We start from the raw sequence: 18,661 nt of genomic DNA on the forward strand, positions 1-18,661 counted from the left end.
ATTATTCTTATCATTTTTCACAAATTTATTTTGTTGTTAGGCAGTCGTGACCGAGTGGTTAAGGCGACAGACTTGAAATCTGTTGGGATCTTCCCGCGCAGGTTTGAATCCTGCCGACTGCGGTGGTTAATTTTTCTCTTTGGCTGTGTAAATCAATCCGTAAGATATTATTCTTATAATTTTTCACTTATTTAGCGTTACAACAGGCAGTCGTGGACGAGTGGTTAAGGCGACCGACTTGAAATCTGTTGGGATCTTCCCGCGCAGGTTCGAATCCTGCAACGAAGGTAGTTAATTTTTCTCTTTGGCTGTGTAAATCAATCCGTAAGTTATTATTCTTATAATTTTTCACTTATTTAGCCATTTAACGGGCAGTCGTGGCCGAGTGGTTAAGGCGACAGACTTGAAATCTGTTGGGATCTTCCCGCGCAGGTTCGAATCCTGCCGACTGCGGTAGTTAATTTTTCTCTTTGGCTGTGTAAATCAATCCGTAAGCTATTATTCTTATCATTTTTCACAAATTTATCTAGTTATTAGGCATGCGTCGCTGAGTGGTTAAGGCGACAGACTAGAAATCTGTTGGGTCTTCCCGCGCGGGTTCGAATCCTGCCGACTGCGGTTGTAAATTTTTCTCTTTGGCTGTGTAAATCAATCCGTAAGATATTATTCTTATAATTTTTCACTTATTTAGCCTTACAACGGGCAGTCGTGGCCGAGTGGTTAAGGCGACCGGCCTTGAAATCTGTTGGGATCTTCCCGCGCAGGTTCGAATCCTGCAACTAAGGTGGTTAATTTTTCTCTTTGCCTGTTTAAATCAATCCGTAAGATATTATTCTTATCATTTTTCACAAATTTATCTACTTGTTAGGCATGCGTGGCCGAGTGGTTAAGGTGATAGACTTGAAATCTGTTGGGATCTTCCCGCGCAGGTTCGAATCCTGCCGACTGTGGTTGTTAATTTTTCTCTTTGCCTGTTTAAATCAATCCGTAAGATATTATTCTTATCATTTTTCATAAATTTATCTAGTTATTAGGCAGTCGTGGCCGAGTGGTTAAGGCGACAGACTTGAAATCTGTTGGGATCTTCCCGCGCAGGTTCGAATCCTGCGACTGCGGTAGTTAATAATTCTCTTTGGCTGTGTAAATCAATCCGTAAGATATTATTCTTATCATTTTTCACAAATTTATCTAGTTATTAGGCAGTCGTGGCCGAGTGGTTAAGGCGACCGACTTGAAATCCGTTGGGATCTTCCCGCGCGGGTTCGAATCCTGCGACTGCGGTAGTTAATTTTTCTCTTTGGCTGTGTAAATCAATCCGTAAGATATTATTCTTATCATTTTTCACAAATTTATCTAGTTATCAGGCAGTCGTGGCCGAGAGGTTAAGGCGACAGACTTGAAATCTATTGGGATCTTCCCGCGCATGTTCGAATCCTGCCGACTGCGGTAGTTAATTTTTCTCTTTGCCTGTTTAAATCAATCCGTAAGATATTATTCTTATCATTTCTCACAAATTATCCATTTAAATGGCAGTCGTCGCCGAGTGGTTAAGGCGACAGAATATAAATATGTTGTAATTTTCCCGCGCAGAATCGAATTCTGCCGACTGCGGTAGTTAATTTTTCTCTTTGGCTGTGTAAATCAATCCGTAAGATATTATTCTTATAATTTTTCACTTATTAAGCCATTCAACGGGCAGTCGTGGCCGAGTGGTTAAGGCGACAGACTAGAAATCTGTTGGGATCTTCCCGCGCAGGTTCGAATCCTGCCGACTGCGGTTGTTAATTTTTCTCTTTGCCTGTTTAAATCAATCCGTAAGATATTATTCTTATCATTTTTCACAAATTTATTTTGTTGTTAGGCAGTCGTGACCGAGTGGTTAAGGCGACAGACTTGAAATCTGTTGGGATCTTCCCGCGCAGGTTTGAATCCTGCCGACTGCGGTGGTTAATTTTTCTCTTTGGCTGTGTAAATCAATCCGTAAGATATTATTCTTATAATTTTTCACTTATTTAGCGTTACAACAGGCAGTCGTGGACGAGTGGTTAAGGCGACCGACTTGAAATCTGTTGGGATCTTCCCGCGCAGGTTCGAATCCTGCAACGAAGGTAGTTAATTTTTCTCTTTGGCTGTGTAAATCAATCCGTAAGTTATTATTCTTATAATTTTTCACTTATTTAGCCATTTAACGGGCAGTCGTGGCCGAGTGGTTAAGGCGACAGACTTGAAATCCGTTGGGATCTTCCCGCGCAGGTTTGAAGCCTGCCGACTGCGGTGGTTAATTTTTCTCTTTGGCTGTGTAAATCAATCCGTAAGATATTATTCTTATAATTTTTCACTTATTTAGCCTTTCAACGGGCAGTCATGGCCGAGTGGTTAAGGCGACAGACTAGAAATCTGTTGGGATCTTCCCGCGCAGGTTCGAATCCTGCGACTGCGGTAGTTAATTTTTCTCTTTGGCTGTGTAAATCAATCCGTAAGATATTATTCTTATAATTTTTCACTTATTTAGCCATTCAACGGGCATTCGTGGACGAGTGGTTAAGGCGACAGACTAGAAATCTGTTGGGATCTTCCCGCGCAGGTTCGAATCCTGCGACTGCGGCAGTTAATTTTTCTCTTTGGCTGTGTAAATCAATCCGTAAGATATTATTCTTATAATTTTTCACTTATTTAGCCATTCAACGGGCAGTCGTGGCCGAGTGGTTAAGGCGACAGACTAGAAATCTGTTGGGATCTTCCCGCGCAGGTTCGAATACTGCCGACTGCGGTTGTTAATTTTTCTCTTTGCCTGTTTAAATCAATCCGTAAGATATTATTCTTATCATTTTTCACAAATTTATCTAGTTATTAGGCAGTCGTGGCCGAGTGGTTAAGGCGACAGACTTGAAATCTGTTGGGATCTTCCCGCGCAGGTTCGAATCCTGCCGACTGCGGTTGTTAATTTTTCTCTTTGCCTGTTTAAATCAATCCGTAAGATATTATTCTTATCATTTTTCACAAATTTATCTAGTTTATAGGCAGTCGTGGCCGAGTGGTTAAGGCGACAGACTTGAAATCTGTTGGGATCTTCCCGCGCAGGTTCGAATCCTGCGACTGCGGTAGTTAATTTTTCTCTTTGCCTGTTTAAATCAATCCGTAAGATATTATTCTTATCATTTTTCACAAATTTATCTAGTTATTAGGCAGTCGTGGCCGAGTGGCTAAGGCGACAGACTTGAAATCTGTTGGGATCTTCCCGCGCAGGTTCGAATCCTGCAAATAAGGTAGTTAATTTTTCTCATTGGCTGTGTAAATCAATCCGTAAGATATTATTCTTATAATTTTTCACTTATTTAGCCATTTAACGGGCAGTCGTGGCCGAGTGGTTAAGGCGACAGACTTGAAATCTGTTGGGATCTTCCCGCGCAGGTTCGAATCCTGCCGACTGCGGTAGTTAATTTTTCTCTTTGGCTGTGTAAATCAATCCGTAAGATATTATTCTTATAATTTTTCACTTATTTAGCGTTACAACAGGCAGTCGTGGCCGAGTGGTTAAGGCGACCGACTTGAAATCTGTTGGGATCTTCCCGCGCAGGTTCGAATCCTGCAACTAAGGTAGTTAATTTTTCTCATTGGCTGTGTAAATCAATCCGTAAGATATTATTCTTATAATTTTTCACTTATTTAGCCATTTAACGGGCAGTCGTGGCCGAGTGGTTAAGGCGACAGACTAGAAATCTGTTGGGATCTTCCCGCGCAGGTTCGAATCCTGCGACTGCGGTAGTTAATTTTTCTCTTTGGCTGTGTAAATCAATCCGTAAGATATTATTCTTATAATTTTTCACTTATTTAGCCATTTAACGGGCAGTCGTGGCCGAGTGGTTAAGGCGACAGACTTGAAATCTGTTGGGATCTTCCCGCGCAGGTTCGAATCCTGCCGACTGCGGTTGTTAATTTTTCTCTTTACCTGTTTAAATCAATCCGTAAGCTATTATTCTTATCATTTTTCACAAATTTATCTAGTTATTAGGCATGCGTCGCTGAGTGGTTAAGGCGACAGACTACAAATCTGTTGGGTCTTCCCGCGCGGGTTCGAATCCTGCCGACTGCGGTTGTAAATTTTTCTCTTTGGCTGTGTAAATCAATCCGTAAGATATTATTCTTATAATTTTTCACTTATTTAGCCTTACAACGGGCAGTCGTGGCCGAGTGGTTAAGGCGACCGGCCTTGAAATCTGTTGGGATCTTCCCGCGCAGGTTCGAATCCTACAACTAAGGTGGTTAATTTTTCTCTTTGCCTGTTTAAATCAATCCGTAAGATATTATTCTTATCATTTTTCACAAATTTATCTACTTGTAAGGCATGCGTGGCCGAGTGGTTAAGGTGATAGACTTGAAATCTGTTGGGATCTTCCCGCGCAGGTTCGAATCCTGCCGACTGTGGTTGTTAATTTTTCTCTTTGCCTGTTTAAATCAATCCGTAAGATATTATTCTTATCATTTTTCATAAATTTATCTAGTTATTAGGCAGTCGTGGCCGAGTGGTTAAGGCGACAGACTTGATATCTGTTGGGATCTTCCCGCGCAGGTTCGAATCCTGCGACTGCGGTAGTTAATAATTCTCTTTGGCTGTGTAAATCAATCCGTAAGATATTATTCTTATCATTTTTCACAAATTTATCTAGTTATTAGGCAGTCGTGGCCGAGTGGTTAAGGCGACAGACTTGAAATCTGTTGGGATCTTCCCGCGCAGGTTCGAATCCTGCGACTGCGGTAGTTAATTTTTCTCTTTGGCTGTGTAAATCAATCCGTAAGATATTATTCTTATCATTTTTCACAAATTTATCTAGTTATCAGGCAGTCGTGGCCGAGTGGTTAAGGCGACAGACTTGAAATCTATTGGGATCTTCCCGCGCATGTTCGAATCCTGCCGACTGCGGTAGTTAATTTTTCTCTTTGCCTGTTTAAATCAATCCGTAAGATATTATTCTTATCATTTCTCACAAATTATCCATTTAAATGGCAGTCGTCGCCGAGTGGTTAAGGCGACAGATTATAAATATGTTGTAATTTTCCCGCGCAGGTTCGAATTCTGCCGACTGCGGTAGTTAATTTTTCTCTTTGGCTGTGTAAATCAATCCGTAAGATATTATTCTTATAATTTTTCACTTATTAAGCCATTCAACGGGCAGTCGTGGCCGAGTGGTTAAGGCGACAGACTAGAAATCTGTTGGGATCTTCCCGCGCAGGTTCGAATACTGCCGACTGCGGTTGTTAATTTTTCTCTTTGCCTGTTTAAATCAATCCGTAAGATATTATTCTTATCATTTTTCACAAATTTATCTAGTTATTAGGCAGTCGTGGCCGAGTGGCTAAGGCGACAGACTTGAAATCTGTTGGGATCTTCCCGCGCAGGTTCGAATCCTGCAACTAAGGTAGTTAATTTTTCTCATTGGCTGTGTAAATCAATCCGTAAGATATTATTCTTATAATTTTTCACTTATTTAGCCATTTAACGGGCAGTCGTGGCCGAGTGGTTAAGGCGACAGACTTGAAATCTGTTGGGATCTTCCCGCGCAGGTTCGAATCCTGCCGACTGCGGTAGTTAATTTTTCTCTTTGGCTGTGTAAATCAATCCGTAAGATATTATTCTTATAATTTTTCACTTATTTAGCGTTACAACAGGCAGTCGTGGCCGAGTGGTTAAGGCGACCGACTTGAAATCTGTTGGGATCTTCCCGCGCAGGTTCGAATCCTGCCGACTGCGGTTGTTAATTTTTCTCTTTGCCTGTTTAAATCAATCCGTAAGATATTATTCTTATCATTTTTCACAAATTTATCTAGTTTATAGGCAGTCGTGGCCGAGTGGTTAAGGCGACAGACTAGAAATCTGTTGGGATCTTCCCGCGCAGGTTCGAATCCTGCCGACTGCGGTTGTTAATTTTTCTCTTTGCCTGTTTAAATCAATCCGTAAGATATTATTCTTATCATTTTTCATAAATTTAATTTGTTGTTAGGCAGTCGTGACCGAGTGGTTAAGGCGACAGACTTGAAATCTGTTGGGATCTTCCCGCGCAGGTTCGAATCCTGCCGACTGTGGTTGTAAATTTTTCTCTTTGGCTGTGTAAATCAAACCGTAAGATATTATTCTTATAATTTTTCACTTATTTAGCGTTACAACAGGCAGTCGTGGACGAGTGGTTAAGGCGACCGACTTGAGATCTGTTGGGATCTTCCCGCGCAGGTTCGAATCCTGCAACGAAGGTAGTTAATTTTTCTCTTTGGCTGTGTAAATCAATCCGTAAGTTATTATTCTTATAATTTTTCACTTATTTAGCCATTTAACGGGCAGTCGTGGCCGAGTGGTTAAGGCGACAGACTTGAAATCTGTTGGGATCTTCCCGCGCAGGTTTGAATCCTGCCGACTGCGGTGGTTAATTTTTCTCTTTGGCTGTGTAAATCAATCCGTAAGATATTATTCTTATAATTTTTCACTTATTTAGCCTTTCAACGGGCAGTCGTGGCCGAGTGGTTAAGGCGACGGACTAGAAATCTGGTGGGATCTTCCCGCGCAGGTTCGAATCCTGCCGACTGCGGTTGTTAATTTTTCTCTTTGCCTGTTTAAATCAATCCGTAAGATATTATTCTTATCATTTTTCACAAATTTATCTAGTTTATAGGCAGTCGTGGCCGAGTGGTTAAGGCGACAGACTTGAAATCTGTTGGGATCTTCCCGCGCAGGTTCGAATCCTGCGACTGCGGTAGTTAATTTTTCTCTTTGCCTGTTTAAATCAATCCGTAAGATATTATTCTTATCATTTCTCACAAATTATCCATTTAAATGGCAGTCGTCGCCGAGTGGTTAAGGCGACAGAATATAAATATGTTGTAATTTTCCCGCGCGGGTTCGAATCCTGCCGACTGCGGTTGTAAACTTTTCTCTTTGGCTGTGTAAATCAATCCGTAAGATATTATTCTTATAATTTTTCACTTATTTAGCCTTACAACGGGCAGTCGTGGCCGAGTGGTTAAGGCGACCGGCCTTGAAATCTGTTGGGATCTTCCCGCGCAGGTTCGAATCCTGCGACTGCGGTAGTTACTTTTTCTCTTTGGCTGTGTAAATCAATCCGTAAGATATTATTCTTATAATTTTTCACTTATTTAGCCACTCAACGGGCAGTCGTGGCCGAGTGGTTAAGGCGACAGACTTGAAATCTGTTGGGATCTTCCCGCGCAGGTTCGAATCCTGCCGACTGCGGTTGTTAATTTTTCTCTTTACCTGTTTAAATCAATCCGTAAGCTATTATTCTTATCATTTTTCACAAATTTATCTAGTTATTAGGCATGCGTCGCTGAGTGGTTAAGGCGACAGACTAGAAATCTGTTGGGTCTTCCCGCGCGGGTTCGAATCCTGCCGACTGCGGTTGTAAACTTTTCTCTTTGGCTGTGTAAATCAATCCGTAAGATATTATTCTTATAATTTTTCACTTATTTAGCCTTACAACGGGCAGTCGTGGCCGAGTGGTTAAGGCGACCGGCCTTGAAATCTGTTGGGATCTTCCCGCGCAGGTTCGAATCCTGCAACTAAGGTGGTTAATTTTTCTCTTTGCCTGTTTAAATCAATCCGTAAGATATTATTCTTATCATTTTTCACAAATTTATCTAGTTATCAGGCAGTCGTGGCCGAGTGGTTAAGGCGACAGACTTGAAATCTATTGGGATCTTCCAGCGCATGTTCGAATCCTGCCGACTGCGGTAGTTAATTTTTCTCTTTGCCTGTTTAAATCAATCCGTAAGATATTATTCTTATCATTTCTCACAAATTATCCATTTAAATGGCAGTCGTCGCCGAGTGGTTAAGGCGACAGAATATAAATATGTTGTAATTTTCCCGCGCAGGTTCGAATTCTGCCGACTGCGGTAGTTAATTTTTCTCTTTGGCTGTGTAAATCAATCCGTAAGATATTATTCTTATAATTTTTCACTTATTAAGCCATTCAACGGGCAGTCGTGGCCGAGTGGTTAAGGCGACAGACTAGAAATCTGTTGGGATCTTCCCGCGCAGGTTCGAATACTGCCGACTGCGGTTGTTAATTTTTCTCTTTGCCTGTTTAAATCAATCCGTAAGATATTATTCTTATCATTTTTCACAAATTTATCTAGTTATTAGGCAGTCGTGGCCGAGTGGCTAAGGCGACAGACTTGAAATCTGTTGGGATCTTCCCGCGCAGGTTCGAATCCTGCAACTAAGGTAGTTAATTTTTCTCATTGGCTGTGTAAATCAATCCGTAAGATATTATTCTTATAATTTTTCACTTATTTAGCCATTTAACGGGCAGTCGTGGCCGAGTGGTTAAGGCGACAGACTTGAAATCTGTTGGGATCTTCCCGCGCAGGTTCGAATCCTGCCGACTGCGGTAGTTAATTTTTCTCTTTGGCTGTGTAAATCAATCCGTAAGATATTATTCTTATAATTTTTCACTTATTTAGCGTTACAACAGGCAGTCGTGGCCGAGTGGTTAAGGCGACCGACTTGAAATCTGTTGGGATCTTCCCGCGCAGGTTCGAATCCTGCCGACTGCGGTAGTTAATTTTTCTCTTTGGCTGTGTAAATCAATCCGTAAGATATTATTCTTATAATTTTTCACTTATTTAGCCTTTCAACGGGCAGTCGTGGCCGAGTGGTTAAGGCGACAGACTAGAAATCTGTTGGGATCTTCCCGCGCAGGTTCGAATCCTGCGACTGCGGTAGTTAATTTTTCTCTTTGGCTGTGTAAATCAATCCGTAAGATATTATTCTTATAATTTTTCACTTATTTAGCCATTCAACGGGCAGTCGTGGCCGAGTGGTTAAGGCGACAGACTTGAAATCTGTTGGGATCTTCCCGCGCAGGTTCGAATCCTGCCGACTGCGGTTGTTAATTTTTCTCTTTACCTGTTTAAATCAATCCGTAAGCTATTATTCTTATCATTTTTCACAAATTTATCTAGTTATTAGGCATGCGTCGCTGAGTGGTTAAGGCGACAGACTAGAAATCTGTTGGGTCTTCCCGCGCGGGTTCGAATCCTGCCGACTGCGGTTGTAAATTTTTCTCTTTGGCTGTGTAAATCAATCCGTAAGATATTATTCTTATAATTTTTCACTTATTTAGCCTTACAACGGGCAGTCGTGGCCGAGTGGTTAAGGCGACCGGCCTTGAAATCTGTTGGGATCTTCCCGCGCAGGTTCGAATCCTGCAACTAAGGTGGTTAATTTTTCTCTTTGCCTGTTTAAATCAATCCGTAAGATATTATTCTTATCATTTTTCACAAATTTATCTACTTGTTAGGCATGCGTGGCCGAGTGGTTAAGGTGATAGACTTGAAATCCGTTGGGATCTTCCCGCGCAGGTTCGAATCCTGCCGACTGTGGTTGTTAATTTTTCTCTTTGCCTGTTTAAATCAATCCGTAAGATATTATTCTTATCATTTTTCATAAATTTATCTAGTTATTAGGCAGTCGTGGCCGAGTGGTTAAGGCGACAGACTTGAAATCTGTTGGGATCTTCCCGCGCAGGTTCGAATCCTGCGACTGCGGTAGTTAATAATTCTCTTTGGCTGTGTAAATCAATCCGTAAGATATTATTCTTATCATTTTTCACAAATTTGTCTAGTTATTAGGAAGTCGTGGCCGAGTGGTTAAGGCGACAGACTTGAAATCTGTTGGGATCTTCCCGCGCAGGTTCGAATCCTGCGACTGCGGTAGTTAATTTTTCTCTTTGGCTGTGTAAATCAATCCGTAAGATATTATTCTTATAATTTTTCACTTATTTAGCCATTCAACGGGCAGTCGTGGCCGAGTGGTTAAGGCGACAGACTTGAAATCTGTTGGGATCTTCCCGCGCAGGTTCGAATCCAGCCGACTGCGGTTGTTAATTTTTCTCTTTGCCTGTTTAAATCAATCCGTAAGATATTATTCTTATCATTTTTCACAAATTTATCTAGTTATTAGGCAGTCGTGGCCGAGTGGTTAAGGCGACAGACTTGAAATCTGTTGGGATTTTCCCGCGCAGGTTCGAATCCTGCGACTGCGGTAGTTACTTTTTCTCTTTGGCTGTGTAAATCAATCCGTAAGATATTATTCTTATAATTTTTCACTTATTTAGCCATTCAACGGGCAGTCGTGGCCGAGTGGTTAAGGCGACAGACTAGAAATCTGTTGGGATCTTCCCGCGCAGGTTCGAATCCTGCCGACTGTGGTTGTAAATTTTTCTCTTTGGCTGTGTAAATCAATCCGTAAGCTATTATTCTTATAATTTTTCACTTATTTAGCGTTACAACAGGCAGTCGTGGACGAGTGGTTAAGGCGACCGACTTGAAATCTGTTGGGATCTTCCCGCGCAGGTTCGAATCCTGCAACGAAGGTAGTTAATTTTTCTCTTTGGCTGTGTAAATCAATCCGTAAGTTATTATTCTTATAATTTTTCACTTATTTAGCCATTTAACGGGCAGTCGTGGCCGAGTGGTTAAGGTGACAGACTTGAAATCTGTTGGGATCTTCCCGCGCAGGTTTGAATCCTGCCGACTGCGGTGGTTAATTTTTCTCTTTGGCTGTGTAAATCAATCCGTAAGTTATTATTCTTATAATTTTTCACTTATTTAGCCATTTAACGGGCAGTCGTGGCCGAGTGGTTAAGGCGACAGACTTCAAATCTGTTGGGATCTTCCCGCGCAGGTTTGAATCCTGCCGACTGCGGTGGTTAATTTTTCTCTTTGGCTGTGTAAATCAATCCGTAAGATATTATTCTTATAATTTTTCACTTATTTAGCGTTACAACAGGCAGTCGTGGCCGAGTGGTTAAGGCGACCGACTTGAAATCTGTTGGGATCTTCCCGCGCAGGTTCGAATCCTGCAACGAGGGTAGTTAATTTTTCTCTTTGGCTGTGTAAATCAATCCGTAAGTTATTATTCTTATAATTTTTCACTTATTTAGCCATTTAACGGGCAGTCGTGGCCGAGTGGTTAAGGCGACAGACTTGAAATCTGTTGGGATCTTCCCGCGCAGGTTTGAATCCTGCCGACTGCGGTAGTTAATTTTTCTCTTTGGCTGTGTAAATCAATCCGTAAGATATTATTCTTATAATTTTTCACTTATTTAGCCTTTCAACGGGCAGTCGTGGCCGAGTGGTTAAGGCGACAGACTAGAAATCTGTTGGGATCTTCCCGCGCAGGTTCGAATCCTGCCGGTTCGTTTGTAAATTTTTCTCTTTGGCTGTGTAAATCAATCCGTAAGATATTATTCTTATAATTTTTCACTTATTTAGCGTTACAACAGGCAGTCGTGGCCGAGTGGTTAAGGCGACCGACTTGAAATCTGTTGGGATCTTCCCGCGCAGGTTCGAATCCTGCAACTAAGGTAGTTAATTTTCTCTTTGGCTGTGTAAATCAATCCGTAAGATATTATTCTTATCATTTTTCACTTATTTAGCCATTTAACGGGCAGTCGTGGCCGAGTGGTTAAGGCGACAGACTTGAAATCTGTTGGGATCTTCCCGCGCAGGTTCGAATCCTGCCGACTGCGGTAGTTAATTTTTTTCTTTGGCTGTGTAAATCAATTAGTAAGATATTATTCTTATAATTTTTCACTTATTTAGCCATTCAACGGGCAGTCGTGGCCGAGTGGTTAAGGCGACAGACTAGAAATCTGTTGGGATCTTCCCGCGCAGGTTCGAATCCTGCCGACTGCGGTTGTTAATTTTTCTCTTTGCCTGTTTAAATCAATCCGTAAGATATTATTCTTATCATTTTTCACAAATTTATCTAGTTATTAGGCAGTCGTGGCCGAGTGGTTAAGGCGACAGACTTGAAATCTGTTGGGATCTTCCCGCGCAGGTTCGAATTATGCCGACTGCGGTTGTTAATTTTTCTCTTTGCCTGTTTAAATCAATCCGTAAGATATTATTCTTATCATTTTTCACAAATTTATCTAGTTATTAGGCAGTCGTGGCCGAGTGGTTAAGGCGACAGACTTGAAATCTGTTGGGATCTTCCCGCGCAGGTTCGAATCCTGCCGACTCCGGTTGTTAATTTTTCTCTTTGCCTGTTTAAATCAATCCGTAAGATATTATTCTTATCATTTTTCACTTATTTATCTAGTTATTAGGCAGTCGTGGCCGAGTGGTTAAGGCGACAGACTTGAAATCTGTTGGGATCTCCCCGCGCAGGTTCGAATCCTGCCGACTGCGGTTGTTAATTTTTCTCTTTGCCTGTTTAAATCAATCCGTAAGATATTATTCTTATCATTTTTCACAAATTTATTTAGTTTATAGGCAGTCGTGGCCGAGTGGTTAAGGCGACAGACTTGAAATCTGTTGGGATCTTCCCGCGCAGGTTCGAATCCTGCGACTGCGGTAGTTAATTTTTCTCTTTGGCTGTGTAAATCAGTCCGTAAGATATTATTCTTATAATTTTTCACTTATTTAGCCATTCAACGGGCAGTCGTGGCCGAGTGGTTAAGGCGACAGACTAGAAATCTGTTGGGATCTTCCCGCGCATGTTCGAATCCTGCCGACTGCGGTTGTTAATTTTTCTCTTTGCCTGTTTAAATCAATCCGTAAGATATTATTCTTATCATTTTTCACAAATTTATTTTGTTGTTAGGCAGTCGTGACCGAGTGGTTAAGGCGACAGACTTGAAATCTGTTGGGATCTTCCCGCGCAGGTTCGAATCCTGCCGACTGTGGTTGTAAATTTTTCTCTTTGGCTGTGTAAATCAATCCGTAAGATATTATTCTTATAATTTTTCACTTATTTAGCGTTACAACAGGCAGTCGTGGCCGAGTGGTTAAGGCGACCGACTTGAAATCTGTTGGGATCTTCCCGCGCAGGTTCGAATCCTGCAACGAAGGTAGTTAATTTTTCTCTTTGGCTGTGTAAATCAATCCGTAAGTTATTATTCTTATAATTTTTCACTTATTTAGCCATTTAACGGGCAGTCGTGGCCGAGTGGTTAAGGCGACAGACTTGAAATCTGTTGGGATCTTCCCGCGCAGGTTTGAATCCTGCCGACTGCGGTAGTTAATTTTTCTCTTTGGCTGTGTAAATCAATCCGTAAGATATTATTCTTATAATTTTTCACTTATTTAGCCTTTCAACGGGCAGTCGTGGCCGAGTGGTTAAGGCGACAGACTAGAAATCTGTTGGGATCTTCCCGCGCAGGTTCGAATCCTGCCGACTGCGTTTGTAAATTTTTCTCTTTGGCTGTGTAAATCAATCCGTAAGATATTATTCTTATCATTTTTCACTTATTTAGCCATTTAACGGGCAGTCGTGGCCGAGTGGTTAAGGCGACAGACTTGAAATCTGTTGGGATCTTCCCGCGCAGGTTCGAATCCTGCCGACTGCGGTAGTTAATTTTTTTCTTTGGCTGTGTAAATCAATTAGTAAGATATTATTCTTATAATTTTTCACTTATTTAGCCATTCAACGGGCAGTCGTGGCCGAGTGGTTAAGGCGACAGACTAGAAATCTGTTGGGATCTTCCCGCGCAGGTTCGAATCCTGCCGACTGCGGTTGTTAATTTTTCTCTTTGCCTGTTTAAATCAATCCGTAAGATATTATTCTTATCATTTTTCACAAATTTATCTAGTTTTTAGGCATGCGTCGCTGAGTGGTTAAGGCGACAGACTTGAAATCTGTTGGGATCTTCCCGCGCGGATTCCAATCCTGCCGACTGCGGTTGTAAATTTTTCTCTTTGGCTGTGTAAATCAATCCGTAAGATGTTATTCTTATAATTTTTCACTTATTTAGCCTTACAACGGGCAGTCGTGGCCGAGTGGTTAAGGCGTCCGACTTGAAATCTGTTGGGATCTCCCCGCGCAGGTTCGAATCCTGCAACTAAGGTAGTTAATTTTTCTCTTTGGCTGTGTAAATAAATCCGTAAGATATTATTCTTATAATTTTTCACTTATTTAGCCATTTAACGGGCAGTCGTGGCCGAGTGGTTAAGGCGACAGACTTGAAATCTGTTGGGATCTTCCCGCGCAGGTTCGAGTCCTGCCGACTGCGGTTGTTAATTTTTCTCTTTGCCTGTTTAAATCAATCCGTAAGATATTATTCTTATCATTTTTCACAAATTTATCTACTTGTTAGGCATGCGTGGCCGAGTGGTTAAGGTGACAGACTTGAAATCTGTTGGGATCTTCCCGCGCAGGTTCGAATCCTGCCGACTGTGGTTGTTAATTTTTCTCTTTGCCTGTTTAAATCAATCCGTAAGATATTATTCTTATAATTTTTCACTAATTTAACCTTTCAACGGGCAGTCGTGGCCGAGTGGTTAAGGCGACAGACTTGAAATTTGTTGGGATCTTCCCGCGCAGGTTCGAATCCTGCCGACTGCGGTTGTTAATTTTTCTCTTTGCCTGTTTAAATCAATCCGTAAGATATTATTCTTATCATTTTTCACAAATTTATCTAGTTATTAGGCATGCGTGGCTGAGTGGTTAAGGCGACAGACTTGAAATCTGTTGGGATCTTCCCGCGCAGGTTCGAATCCTGCCGATTGCGGTTGTAAATTTTTCTCTTTGGCTGTGTAAATCAATCCGTAAGATATTATTCTTATAATTTTTCACTTATTTAGCCTTACAACGGGCAGTCGTGGCCGAGTGGTTTAGGCGACCGACTTGAAATCTGTTGGGATCTTCCCGCGCAGGTTCGAATCCTGCAACTAAGGTAGTTAATTTTTCTCTTTGGCTGTGTAAATCAATCCGTAAGATATTTTATAATTTATCACTTGTTTAGCCATTTAACGGGCAGTCGTGGCCGAGTGGTTAAGGCGACAGACTTGAAATCTGTTGGGATCTTCCCGCGCAGGTTCGAATCCTGCCGACTGCGGTTGTTAATTTTTCTCTTTGCCTGTTTAAATCAATCCGTAAGATATTATTCTTATCATTTTTCACAAATTTATCTACTTGTTAGGCATGCGTGGCCGAGTGGTTAAGGTGACAGACTTGAAATCTGTTGGGATCTTCCCGCGCAGGTTCGAATCCTGCCGACTGTGGTTGTTAATTTTTCTCTTTGCCTGTTTAAATCAATCCGTAAGATATTATTCTTATCATTTTTCACAAATTTACCTAGTTATTAGGCATGCGTGGCTGAGTGGTTAAGGCGACAGACTTGAAATCTGTTGAGATCTTCCCGCGCAGGTTCGATGCCTGCCAACTGCGGTTGTTAATTTTTCTCTTTGCCTGTTTAAATCCATCCGTAAGATATTATTCTTATCATTTTTCACAAATTTATTTGGTTATTAGGCATGCGTGGCTGAGTGGTTAAGGCGACAGACTTGAAATCTGTTGGGATCTTCCCGCGCAGGTTCGAATCCTGCCGACTGCGGTTGTAAATTTTTCTCTTTGCCTGTTTAAATCAATCCGTAAGATATTATTCTTATCATTTCTCACAAATTATCCATTTAAATGGCAGTCGTCGCCGAGTGGTTAAGGCGACAGAATATAAATATGTTGTAATTTTCCCGCGCAGGTTCGAATCCTGCCGACTGCGGTTGTTAATTTTTCTCTTTGGCTGTGTAAATCAATCCGTAAGATATTATTCTAATCATTTTTCACTTATTTAGGCTTTCAACGGGCAGTCGTGGCCGAGTGGTTAAGGTGACACACTAGAAATCTGTTGGGATCTTCCCGCGCAGGTTCGAATCCTGCCGACTGCGGTTGCTAATTTTTCTCTTTGCCTGTTAAAATCAATCCGTAAGATATTATTCTTATCATTTTTCACAAATTTACCTAGTTATTAGGCAGTCGTGGCCGAGTGGTTAAGGCGACAGACTTGAAATCTGATGAGATCTTCCCGCGCAGGTTCGAATCCTGCGACTGCGGTAATTAATTTTTCTCTTTGGCTGTGTAAATCAATCCGTAAGATATTATTCTTATAATTTTTCACTTATTTAGCCATTCAACGGGCAGTCGTGGCCGAGTGGTTAAGGCGACAGATTTGAGTTGCGTTTGAGCTTTCGGAGAGTGCAGGTCGTCTGATTTCGCTCTCCGTGTTTTCGTCACGCTAAGCCTAAGCGCGGTTTTTGCCTATTTATTATTCTTTCGGTTATTATTAGTGCATTTAATTTAATAGTTGTTAATTTATTAATTTGGTTATCCCTCCTGGGTGTTTCTACCCAGGATGGACGCATTCAAAAGATCGGTTTTTATTGATTTTAAACGAAATCTACCAAGTTTTGAAGTTGTGTCTACGGCGGTGATTGCGAACTTTGGTCTGGATTGTGCTTCTGCTTTAGTTGTCTGTGATGAGGGTTGTTACATTCTCACCTTGAAGACTTTGGCCGATGTCGAGGGCGTTATAGATTCGGGCTTGGATATTGATGGTGAGATATATGAAATTTCAAGCGTTTCTGCGAAGACCGTGACTGTCGCCTTTTCGGACTTACCTGAGTTTGTGACTGATGAAGCCGTTTTATCCAAATTAACGTCGCTTGGCTGTGAAATCAAGGGTCCGCTTGTTTGGAATAAAAAGGCATCATTCTATTGCGGACTTCGTACCGTTCGTGTTACCTTACCTGAGAGTCTGTCATCATTACCATATCGCTTACGAGTTGCCGATGCTGTTGGTCGGGAGAAGTTTTACGCTGTCCGACATGATTCTCAGTTGAAAATATGTAATAAGTGTTATTCTCCTGACCATATTTATCGCCATTGTCCTGATTTCAAGTGCTTTAAGTGCCAGAAGCAGGGACATGTTGTTCGGGAGTGTCCTCTATGGCCCCGGATGGCATCCCGCGATTTAGAAGCGGCGTCGGGCGGTGGTGGTGACGGTGAAGCGATGGTCGTCGATCCTGCCTCAGTCGCTATTCCTCAAGGTTCTCCGGTCCGGGCCGGTAGTGGTGAATCTTCCATCGTCGATGCCGGTGTCAAGTCTGATCCGCGTCGGAGTACTAAGCATTCGCTGTCGTCAAGCGATGGCGATGTCGGTCAGAAGCTGTCTTCTTCTTCTGGCTCTGCTACGAAGGTTCAAAGGGTTCCCGTTGCTATGCGTCTGTACCCTTTCAAGGGTCATCGCCGGCCTGAGTGGTGGCCTAAGGAGGTTGCTTGGCCGCCATCTTCAGAGAACGAATTTTTTGCTCGGGCGTGTCGGTATCAGGGTCAGCCTGTTACCAGTCCTCTGTATAAGGACTTTGTGATCCCGGATGATTACGGTTTCAAAGTATAAGTTACAGATTAATGGTGATGGATTTTCTTAATGTTTTGCGGCCTTTTCTGTGTTCTGTCGGTTCTAAGCCTTTGCTTCTCATTTTCAATAAGGAGTTTTTTTCGTTAATTTATTTCTTCTTAATCGTCTTTACTGCTGTTTAATATCTAATTTAGCCTATTTTTGTTCATGAATTCTTTCTACAACATGTACTGCCTAATAGTGTTTGATACGTTGCTTAATTTTTTTTATTTCTCACTATTGTTTAATCAATATTATCTAATCGTTGTTCTTTCTTTATCGATGTTCATTTTCGCGACCGATTTTTCAAATGTTACTTCGTATTTTTTTCTTGTTCTATTATCTTGTTGCATTTCGCTTTTTGTACCATACACGCGTCGTGTATTTTTTAAATGATATAATTAAAAAAAAAAAAAAAAGGCGACAGATTAGAAATCTGTTGGGATCTTCCCGCGCAGGTTCGAATCCTGCCGACTGCGGTTGTTAATTTTTCTCTTTGCCTGTTTAAATCAATCCGTAAGATATTATTCTTATCATTTTTCACAAATTTATCTAGTTATTAGGCATGCGTGGCTGAGTGGTTAAGGCGACAGACTTGAAATCTGTTGGGATCTTCCCGCGCAGGTTCGAATCCTGCAACTAAGGTAGTTAATTTTTCTCTTTGGCTGTGTAAATCAATCCGTAAGATATTATTCTTATAATTTTTCACTTGTTTAGCCATTTAACGGGCAGTCGTGGCCGAGTGGTTGAGGCGACAGACTTGAAATCTGTTGGGATCTTCCCGCGCAGGTTCGAATCCTGCAACTAAGGTAGTTAATTTTTCTCTTTGGCTGTGTAAATCAATCCGTAAGATATTATTCTAGTCATTTTTCACAAATTTATCTAGTTATTAGGCATGCGTGGCTGAGTGGTTAAGGCGACAGACTTGAAATCTGTTGGGATCTTCCCGCGCAGGTTCGAATCCTGCAACTAAGGTAGTTAATTTTTCTCTTTGGCTGTGTAAATCAATCCGTAAGATATTATTCTTATAATTTTTCACTTATTTAGCCTTACAACGGGCAGTCGTGGCCGAGTGGTTAAGGCGACAGACTTGAAATCTGTTGGAATCTTCCCGCGCAGGTTCGAATCCTGCCGACTGCGGTTGTTAATTTTTCTCTTTGCCTGTTTAAATCAATCCGTAAGATATTATTCTTATCATTTTTCACAAATTTATCTACTTGTTAGGCATGCGTGGCCGAGTGGTTAAGGTGACAGACTTGAAATCTGTTGGGATCTTCCCGCGCAGGTTCGAATCCTGCCGACTGCGGTTGTTAATTTTTCTCTTTGCCTGTTTAAATCAATCCGTAAGATATTATTCTTATCATTTTTCACAAATTTATCTAGTTATTAGGCATGCGTGGCTGAGTGGTTAAGGCGACAGACTTGAAATCTGTTGGGATCTTCCCGCGCAGGTTCGAATCCTGCAACTA

At 41.6% G+C, this 18,661-nt stretch overlaps 51 non-coding genes across 51 annotated transcripts; all 51 read left to right on the top strand.

Moving 5' to 3' along the window:
* Positions 1 to 40: 40 nt before the first annotated feature.
* On the top strand, positions 41 to 122 carry TRNAS-UGA (transfer RNA serine (anticodon UGA)). Its single transcript has one exon. It is a non-coding gene; the product is annotated as a tRNA-Ser (tRNA).
* A 249-nt stretch (positions 123 to 371) lies between these two features.
* Positions 372 to 453, top strand: TRNAS-UGA (transfer RNA serine (anticodon UGA)). The gene has a single exon. It is a non-coding gene; the product is annotated as a tRNA-Ser (tRNA).
* A 581-nt stretch (positions 454 to 1,034) lies between these two features.
* On the top strand, positions 1,035 to 1,115 carry TRNAS-UGA (transfer RNA serine (anticodon UGA)). The gene has a single exon. It is a non-coding gene; the product is annotated as a tRNA-Ser (tRNA).
* Positions 1,116 to 1,695: 580 nt separating this feature from the next.
* TRNAS-AGA (transfer RNA serine (anticodon AGA)) lies at positions 1,696 to 1,777 on the top strand. The gene has a single exon. It is a non-coding gene; the product is annotated as a tRNA-Ser (tRNA).
* An 84-nt stretch (positions 1,778 to 1,861) lies between these two features.
* TRNAS-UGA (transfer RNA serine (anticodon UGA)) lies at positions 1,862 to 1,943 on the top strand. Its single transcript has one exon. It is a non-coding gene; the product is annotated as a tRNA-Ser (tRNA).
* Positions 1,944 to 2,358: 415 nt separating this feature from the next.
* On the top strand, positions 2,359 to 2,439 carry TRNAS-AGA (transfer RNA serine (anticodon AGA)). Its single transcript has one exon. It is a non-coding gene; the product is annotated as a tRNA-Ser (tRNA).
* A 249-nt stretch (positions 2,440 to 2,688) lies between these two features.
* TRNAS-AGA (transfer RNA serine (anticodon AGA)) lies at positions 2,689 to 2,770 on the top strand. The gene has a single exon. It is a non-coding gene; the product is annotated as a tRNA-Ser (tRNA).
* An 84-nt stretch (positions 2,771 to 2,854) lies between these two features.
* Positions 2,855 to 2,936, top strand: TRNAS-UGA (transfer RNA serine (anticodon UGA)). The gene has a single exon. It is a non-coding gene; the product is annotated as a tRNA-Ser (tRNA).
* Positions 2,937 to 3,020: 84 nt separating this feature from the next.
* TRNAS-UGA (transfer RNA serine (anticodon UGA)) lies at positions 3,021 to 3,101 on the top strand. Its single transcript has one exon. It is a non-coding gene; the product is annotated as a tRNA-Ser (tRNA).
* Positions 3,102 to 3,350: 249 nt separating this feature from the next.
* TRNAS-UGA (transfer RNA serine (anticodon UGA)) lies at positions 3,351 to 3,432 on the top strand. Its single transcript has one exon. It is a non-coding gene; the product is annotated as a tRNA-Ser (tRNA).
* Positions 3,433 to 3,681: 249 nt separating this feature from the next.
* TRNAS-AGA (transfer RNA serine (anticodon AGA)) lies at positions 3,682 to 3,762 on the top strand. Its single transcript has one exon. It is a non-coding gene; the product is annotated as a tRNA-Ser (tRNA).
* An 84-nt stretch (positions 3,763 to 3,846) lies between these two features.
* On the top strand, positions 3,847 to 3,928 carry TRNAS-UGA (transfer RNA serine (anticodon UGA)). The gene has a single exon. It is a non-coding gene; the product is annotated as a tRNA-Ser (tRNA).
* An 84-nt stretch (positions 3,929 to 4,012) lies between these two features.
* Positions 4,013 to 4,093, top strand: TRNAC-ACA (transfer RNA cysteine (anticodon ACA)). Its single transcript has one exon. It is a non-coding gene; the product is annotated as a tRNA-Cys (tRNA).
* Positions 4,094 to 4,674: 581 nt separating this feature from the next.
* Positions 4,675 to 4,755, top strand: TRNAS-UGA (transfer RNA serine (anticodon UGA)). The gene has a single exon. It is a non-coding gene; the product is annotated as a tRNA-Ser (tRNA).
* A 415-nt stretch (positions 4,756 to 5,170) lies between these two features.
* On the top strand, positions 5,171 to 5,252 carry TRNAS-AGA (transfer RNA serine (anticodon AGA)). The gene has a single exon. It is a non-coding gene; the product is annotated as a tRNA-Ser (tRNA).
* A 249-nt stretch (positions 5,253 to 5,501) lies between these two features.
* On the top strand, positions 5,502 to 5,583 carry TRNAS-UGA (transfer RNA serine (anticodon UGA)). The gene has a single exon. It is a non-coding gene; the product is annotated as a tRNA-Ser (tRNA).
* Positions 5,584 to 5,667: 84 nt separating this feature from the next.
* On the top strand, positions 5,668 to 5,749 carry TRNAS-UGA (transfer RNA serine (anticodon UGA)). Its single transcript has one exon. It is a non-coding gene; the product is annotated as a tRNA-Ser (tRNA).
* Positions 5,750 to 5,833: 84 nt separating this feature from the next.
* On the top strand, positions 5,834 to 5,915 carry TRNAS-AGA (transfer RNA serine (anticodon AGA)). The gene has a single exon. It is a non-coding gene; the product is annotated as a tRNA-Ser (tRNA).
* Positions 5,916 to 5,999: 84 nt separating this feature from the next.
* TRNAS-UGA (transfer RNA serine (anticodon UGA)) lies at positions 6,000 to 6,081 on the top strand. Its single transcript has one exon. It is a non-coding gene; the product is annotated as a tRNA-Ser (tRNA).
* A 249-nt stretch (positions 6,082 to 6,330) lies between these two features.
* On the top strand, positions 6,331 to 6,412 carry TRNAS-UGA (transfer RNA serine (anticodon UGA)). Its single transcript has one exon. It is a non-coding gene; the product is annotated as a tRNA-Ser (tRNA).
* An 84-nt stretch (positions 6,413 to 6,496) lies between these two features.
* Positions 6,497 to 6,578, top strand: TRNAS-AGA (transfer RNA serine (anticodon AGA)). The gene has a single exon. It is a non-coding gene; the product is annotated as a tRNA-Ser (tRNA).
* An 84-nt stretch (positions 6,579 to 6,662) lies between these two features.
* On the top strand, positions 6,663 to 6,743 carry TRNAS-UGA (transfer RNA serine (anticodon UGA)). The gene has a single exon. It is a non-coding gene; the product is annotated as a tRNA-Ser (tRNA).
* Positions 6,744 to 7,158: 415 nt separating this feature from the next.
* TRNAS-UGA (transfer RNA serine (anticodon UGA)) lies at positions 7,159 to 7,240 on the top strand. Its single transcript has one exon. It is a non-coding gene; the product is annotated as a tRNA-Ser (tRNA).
* Positions 7,241 to 7,986: 746 nt separating this feature from the next.
* Positions 7,987 to 8,068, top strand: TRNAS-AGA (transfer RNA serine (anticodon AGA)). Its single transcript has one exon. It is a non-coding gene; the product is annotated as a tRNA-Ser (tRNA).
* A 249-nt stretch (positions 8,069 to 8,317) lies between these two features.
* Positions 8,318 to 8,399, top strand: TRNAS-UGA (transfer RNA serine (anticodon UGA)). Its single transcript has one exon. It is a non-coding gene; the product is annotated as a tRNA-Ser (tRNA).
* An 84-nt stretch (positions 8,400 to 8,483) lies between these two features.
* Positions 8,484 to 8,565, top strand: TRNAS-UGA (transfer RNA serine (anticodon UGA)). Its single transcript has one exon. It is a non-coding gene; the product is annotated as a tRNA-Ser (tRNA).
* An 84-nt stretch (positions 8,566 to 8,649) lies between these two features.
* Positions 8,650 to 8,730, top strand: TRNAS-AGA (transfer RNA serine (anticodon AGA)). The gene has a single exon. It is a non-coding gene; the product is annotated as a tRNA-Ser (tRNA).
* An 84-nt stretch (positions 8,731 to 8,814) lies between these two features.
* On the top strand, positions 8,815 to 8,896 carry TRNAS-UGA (transfer RNA serine (anticodon UGA)). The gene has a single exon. It is a non-coding gene; the product is annotated as a tRNA-Ser (tRNA).
* A 581-nt stretch (positions 8,897 to 9,477) lies between these two features.
* Positions 9,478 to 9,558, top strand: TRNAS-UGA (transfer RNA serine (anticodon UGA)). Its single transcript has one exon. It is a non-coding gene; the product is annotated as a tRNA-Ser (tRNA).
* Positions 9,559 to 9,807: 249 nt separating this feature from the next.
* Positions 9,808 to 9,889, top strand: TRNAS-UGA (transfer RNA serine (anticodon UGA)). Its single transcript has one exon. It is a non-coding gene; the product is annotated as a tRNA-Ser (tRNA).
* Positions 9,890 to 9,973: 84 nt separating this feature from the next.
* TRNAS-UGA (transfer RNA serine (anticodon UGA)) lies at positions 9,974 to 10,054 on the top strand. The gene has a single exon. It is a non-coding gene; the product is annotated as a tRNA-Ser (tRNA).
* Positions 10,055 to 10,138: 84 nt separating this feature from the next.
* On the top strand, positions 10,139 to 10,220 carry TRNAS-AGA (transfer RNA serine (anticodon AGA)). The gene has a single exon. It is a non-coding gene; the product is annotated as a tRNA-Ser (tRNA).
* A 249-nt stretch (positions 10,221 to 10,469) lies between these two features.
* Positions 10,470 to 10,551, top strand: TRNAS-UGA (transfer RNA serine (anticodon UGA)). Its single transcript has one exon. It is a non-coding gene; the product is annotated as a tRNA-Ser (tRNA).
* Positions 10,552 to 10,966: 415 nt separating this feature from the next.
* Positions 10,967 to 11,048, top strand: TRNAS-UGA (transfer RNA serine (anticodon UGA)). Its single transcript has one exon. It is a non-coding gene; the product is annotated as a tRNA-Ser (tRNA).
* A 413-nt stretch (positions 11,049 to 11,461) lies between these two features.
* Positions 11,462 to 11,543, top strand: TRNAS-UGA (transfer RNA serine (anticodon UGA)). Its single transcript has one exon. It is a non-coding gene; the product is annotated as a tRNA-Ser (tRNA).
* Positions 11,544 to 11,627: 84 nt separating this feature from the next.
* Positions 11,628 to 11,709, top strand: TRNAS-AGA (transfer RNA serine (anticodon AGA)). Its single transcript has one exon. It is a non-coding gene; the product is annotated as a tRNA-Ser (tRNA).
* An 84-nt stretch (positions 11,710 to 11,793) lies between these two features.
* Positions 11,794 to 11,875, top strand: TRNAS-UGA (transfer RNA serine (anticodon UGA)). The gene has a single exon. It is a non-coding gene; the product is annotated as a tRNA-Ser (tRNA).
* An 83-nt stretch (positions 11,876 to 11,958) lies between these two features.
* TRNAS-UGA (transfer RNA serine (anticodon UGA)) lies at positions 11,959 to 12,041 on the top strand. Its single transcript has one exon. It is a non-coding gene; the product is annotated as a tRNA-Ser (tRNA).
* Positions 12,042 to 12,125: 84 nt separating this feature from the next.
* On the top strand, positions 12,126 to 12,207 carry TRNAS-UGA (transfer RNA serine (anticodon UGA)). The gene has a single exon. It is a non-coding gene; the product is annotated as a tRNA-Ser (tRNA).
* An 84-nt stretch (positions 12,208 to 12,291) lies between these two features.
* Positions 12,292 to 12,372, top strand: TRNAS-UGA (transfer RNA serine (anticodon UGA)). The gene has a single exon. It is a non-coding gene; the product is annotated as a tRNA-Ser (tRNA).
* Positions 12,373 to 12,456: 84 nt separating this feature from the next.
* On the top strand, positions 12,457 to 12,538 carry TRNAS-AGA (transfer RNA serine (anticodon AGA)). The gene has a single exon. It is a non-coding gene; the product is annotated as a tRNA-Ser (tRNA).
* Positions 12,539 to 12,622: 84 nt separating this feature from the next.
* Positions 12,623 to 12,704, top strand: TRNAS-UGA (transfer RNA serine (anticodon UGA)). Its single transcript has one exon. It is a non-coding gene; the product is annotated as a tRNA-Ser (tRNA).
* A 249-nt stretch (positions 12,705 to 12,953) lies between these two features.
* On the top strand, positions 12,954 to 13,035 carry TRNAS-UGA (transfer RNA serine (anticodon UGA)). Its single transcript has one exon. It is a non-coding gene; the product is annotated as a tRNA-Ser (tRNA).
* Positions 13,036 to 13,119: 84 nt separating this feature from the next.
* On the top strand, positions 13,120 to 13,201 carry TRNAS-AGA (transfer RNA serine (anticodon AGA)). Its single transcript has one exon. It is a non-coding gene; the product is annotated as a tRNA-Ser (tRNA).
* Positions 13,202 to 13,285: 84 nt separating this feature from the next.
* TRNAS-UGA (transfer RNA serine (anticodon UGA)) lies at positions 13,286 to 13,367 on the top strand. The gene has a single exon. It is a non-coding gene; the product is annotated as a tRNA-Ser (tRNA).
* An 84-nt stretch (positions 13,368 to 13,451) lies between these two features.
* Positions 13,452 to 13,533, top strand: TRNAS-AGA (transfer RNA serine (anticodon AGA)). The gene has a single exon. It is a non-coding gene; the product is annotated as a tRNA-Ser (tRNA).
* A 415-nt stretch (positions 13,534 to 13,948) lies between these two features.
* Positions 13,949 to 14,030, top strand: TRNAS-UGA (transfer RNA serine (anticodon UGA)). Its single transcript has one exon. It is a non-coding gene; the product is annotated as a tRNA-Ser (tRNA).
* A 250-nt stretch (positions 14,031 to 14,280) lies between these two features.
* TRNAS-UGA (transfer RNA serine (anticodon UGA)) lies at positions 14,281 to 14,362 on the top strand. The gene has a single exon. It is a non-coding gene; the product is annotated as a tRNA-Ser (tRNA).
* A 411-nt stretch (positions 14,363 to 14,773) lies between these two features.
* On the top strand, positions 14,774 to 14,855 carry TRNAS-UGA (transfer RNA serine (anticodon UGA)). The gene has a single exon. It is a non-coding gene; the product is annotated as a tRNA-Ser (tRNA).
* A 747-nt stretch (positions 14,856 to 15,602) lies between these two features.
* TRNAS-AGA (transfer RNA serine (anticodon AGA)) lies at positions 15,603 to 15,684 on the top strand. Its single transcript has one exon. It is a non-coding gene; the product is annotated as a tRNA-Ser (tRNA).
* Positions 15,685 to 18,250: 2,566 nt separating this feature from the next.
* Positions 18,251 to 18,332, top strand: TRNAS-UGA (transfer RNA serine (anticodon UGA)). The gene has a single exon. It is a non-coding gene; the product is annotated as a tRNA-Ser (tRNA).
* Positions 18,333 to 18,661: the final 329 nt, after the last annotated feature.

The sequence above is a fragment of the Leiobunum rupestre genome, chromosome 11 (assembly GCF_980474605.1).
Source record: "Leiobunum rupestre chromosome 11, qqLeiRupe1.1.hap1, whole genome shotgun sequence".
Taxonomy (NCBI): Eukaryota; Metazoa; Arthropoda; class Arachnida; order Opiliones; family Sclerosomatidae; genus Leiobunum; species Leiobunum rupestre.